Source organism: Crocuta crocuta, unplaced genomic scaffold (genome assembly GCF_008692635.1).
Source record: "Crocuta crocuta isolate KB4526 unplaced genomic scaffold, BGI_CrCroc_1.0 scaffold886, whole genome shotgun sequence".
NCBI classification, from domain to species: Eukaryota; Metazoa; Chordata; class Mammalia; order Carnivora; family Hyaenidae; genus Crocuta; species Crocuta crocuta.
The window spans coordinates 222,680-226,276 of NW_027530624.1; the positions used below are offsets into that span (position 1 = coordinate 222,680).

Consider the following 3,597-nt stretch of genomic DNA (forward strand, 5'->3'; position numbering starts at 1 on the left):
GCCTGTCGAAGAAATAGCACAGAGGCTGGAGTGCGGCTGGCCAGAGAAAAGGAGGGGGAAAGGTGGGAGATGAGGTCAGGGAGGAAGAGCCTTGCTGGCCACTGCAGGGAGGTGGCTTTTATTCCCAGTGAACAGAGGATTTGGGGCAGCAAAGGGAAATCATCTGATTTACCAGAACCCCTTAGGGGTTCTAAGTGGGGCACAAATGGTAGGGGCTGGTGGCAGCCAGGAGGCCAGCGAGGGGTCCCCAGATCAGTGGCGTGGTGATGGTACAAAGCTGAGGGTAGAGCCTAGATGGGAGTTCCCTTCAGACTGGGTGATGGGTGAGAGAAAGGAGTCAAGGATGACACCAAGGAATTCAGCCTGGGCAACTCGCAAAATGGCGTTGCAGCTTCCCAAGATGGGGGAGACTAGGGTGGGGACAGTTTCGGGGAACTCAGGGAGACCATTTTGACGTGGCAAACTTGAGAAATCGAAATGGAGACACTGGTGAGGCAATTTGATGTGTGAGATTGGAGGCCAGGGGTGAGTCCTACGCTGGAGGAGAAAGACTCGGGTGTAATAAGCACAGAGATGGCGTGTGAACCCATGGGGCTGATGGAGATCACCAAGGGAACGAGCAACGGATGGAGGAGGGAAGAGGAGGACCCAGCTCTGAGCCCGGGAACCCTCCAGGATTTCAAGTCGGGGCTGAGGAAGGTGACACTCTAATGGGATTATCACACTTTTTGTTGGAGAGTGGTCACAGTGTTTAGGTGGCTACAGTCTCTATATACGGTGGCTCATATTATTTCCAAGGGAACTACAACATTCAGACAGTAGTTTATGGCCCCTTGTTGCTCATTATAGGTGATGGGTAGGTCGTGACTACGATTTTGATCGCCCACACAGTTTTCTTTCCAGGAGCGTGGGGATCGGTTCTGTCCATGCCTTAGCCTGACAGCAACAGCATAAATGTTATCTGTGTCAGGACAGTAACTTAGAACAAGAAGTACTATGTCCATGGGAGGGAGGGTGTCTTCACTGTCTGAAGAGAGTTTTTACTCCCTGGGGCATTACACTGTTCACTGTAGGCATGTCTTAGGTCCGTGAGAGGTGGCACTTTTCACTTAGCTTCAGGCGGCTTTGTGGAACTTTTTCGCAGGGAAGGAGAGGGTGGAAGGAAGTGTCCCCGCGTTCACTGAAATTGATATGGTCTTCCATATGCCTTCACTGGATGGCACGCCTTTAAGGAAGGACCAATGGTGAATAGTTTCTAGGCCAAGTTTGCAACATGTGTTTCATACAGTAACGGTGGGGTTCACCTTCCCTGAGGACGACTCTCAGGGTTCACAAGGCAAGTGAACTATCCAAGAGGATCCACACTTCTGTGGTAGAGTCACATGGAGCCCCAGGGAAGTTATGTGACCTTTGGATAGGTTTTCACAAACCGCCAGAGGTCACACTACTCAGGGCACATTTTCACCAGCAGCTCCCACTCCCTATGAGGGCTCAGAGGCTCAGACTCTACCATGATGCCTGCCCACTACCCATGATTGTATTTCATAGAAACAGCAGGACCGAGTTATCCAATTGGGTCAGGGTGGGACGTATACGCCATTAAGAGGAATTTCTGGGATGATACAGGGAAGGTTAGAATGGACCCTGCACAAGGATGACATGCAATGTCCTGAATCATTCCCTATTTTTAAAAAAGGGGAGGGGGTGGGGCGCCTGGGTGGTTCATTCGGTTGAGTGTCCGACTTCGGCTCAGGTCATGATCTCACGGTTCGTGGGTTTGAGCCCCGCATAGGGCTCTGTGCGGACAGCTCAGAGCCTGGAGCTGCTTCAGATTCTGTGTCTCCCTCTCTCTCTGACCCTCCCCTGCTCACGCGGTCTCTCAAAAATAAATAAAAAAATTAAAAATTGAAAAAAAAGGGGGGAAGGGAGCTTATGCCTGGGTGGCTTAGTCGGTTGAGCATACAACTCTTCAACTTTTATTATTTTTAAAATTTTTTTGTGAGACAGAGAGAGATAGAGTGTGAGCAGGGGAGGGGCAGAGAGAGAGGGAGACACAGAATCCAAAGCAGGCTCCAGGCGCTGAGCTGTCAGCACAGAGCCCCATGCAAGGCTCGATCTCACGAACCAACGGTGAGATCATGACCTGAGCTGAACTTCGGCTCGCGTGCACATGAGCTCACTCTCTTTCAAAACAAAGAAAGGCAATTTCACACTGTCAGTACCCTGTATTTATTATCTAGTTGGGGTCGGTAGGGTAAGGGATACTGACATTATCCATGAGGTATATAGCTCATTCTGCTAATAATTTATTACCAGGATTTACTGCATATTTACTTCACACCCCCAATGTCTTACAACAATCTGGTCACTTAGGGTCTAATAATATCCCCATTTTACAGATGAGGAAGTTGGGGCTCAAAGAGAAAAACTCACTTGCTCTATGTCACAGACCGGAAGTAGCAAAGTTAGGGTTGCAACCCCCGTCTGTGTCTTGTTGGTGGGAGTGTGGGATCACTAAAGTTGTCCCAGACCTGTCACTGTTGAAACGCTTGCATTGTCTTTTTCTGAGGGGAGGTGGTCAGTAAAAGCGTTAGTAAAGTCGAGTGGTGAAGGATGTGGTTTCAATTTGGGTAGGTCTGGGTTTGAATCCTGACTCCAACCAACACTTCCTGGCTATAGGACTTTGACGGGCTGATTTCCCCTCAGAGCCTCACCTTCTTAATCTGTAAGTGGGGATAACAATAGTAATTTCCCTCTTTGGGATTTTGTGAGCATCAAATGACAAGATGCCCCAGACAATGCTTGGCCCAGTGCCTGGCACATCATGAGCACTAGGAATTCGGGAGCTGTTATAATAACAATGATGGTGATTATTATTGCTGGACCACACTGCTCCCAGAGGGTTACAATATCCGTGGGGGAGCTGTACTGTCCGTAGGCAAGGTTACATAATTCCCCAGGGAGGTGATGCTTCCCCGGAGGCTCTGGTCTCCACGGAGGAAGAGGCTAGAGACTTCTGAAGCACTGCTGAGGGGAATGCTCTAATGCACCTAGACACCGAGCAATGGGTGGAAGCCCTAAGAAGCCAGTCACCCTCCTGGCCTTCCCACCCTGTGGTTTGTTTGTCTCTCCCTGCCCATTTTCTGTTTCAGTTTCTCTGAGCATCACCGCCAGCGCGCAATATTCCCCTCCTTTGGTACCTCAGAGTCTTCTCTGAAACTCTGTCTCCCGGCTCGGTCTGTGGATGTTGCTTCTATTTGCCCTCTACCCTGCTGCCGGCTCCCGCTAGCCATCTGATCAGCACTTATTTCCTGTTTCCTGAAGCCTCAGGCTCCATCCATCCCTCCCCGCGGCTGAGAACAGACTTAACACTGCCCTACGCACTGGCCTTCATCCTTAAGCCCTACCTTCCTCTCTCCTGGCGACCCCCCAGTGCCCCTTGGGAGCACATTTGCTCAGACTTTGGTCGCCCCCTCGCATCCTGGTCCACCTCCGGAACCCCTGCCCTGGTGGTGGAGGTGGGGGCACCTCCGGCGCCAGCTGTGTTCCCAGGACAGCTGCAGCCTGGGGATGGAGTGGGGGGGGGGGGGGGGGTTT

The 3,597-nt window shown here is 51.2% G+C and overlaps 1 non-coding gene across 1 annotated transcript; it reads left to right on the forward strand.

The window, feature by feature from the left end:
• The first annotated feature begins 1,581 nt into the window (after nt 1-1,581).
• On the forward strand, nt 1,582-1,689 carry LOC144234854 (U6 spliceosomal RNA). Its single transcript, XR_013336090.1, has one exon. It is a non-coding gene; the product is annotated as a U6 spliceosomal RNA (small nuclear RNA).
• Nucleotides 1,690-3,597: the final 1,908 nt, after the last annotated feature.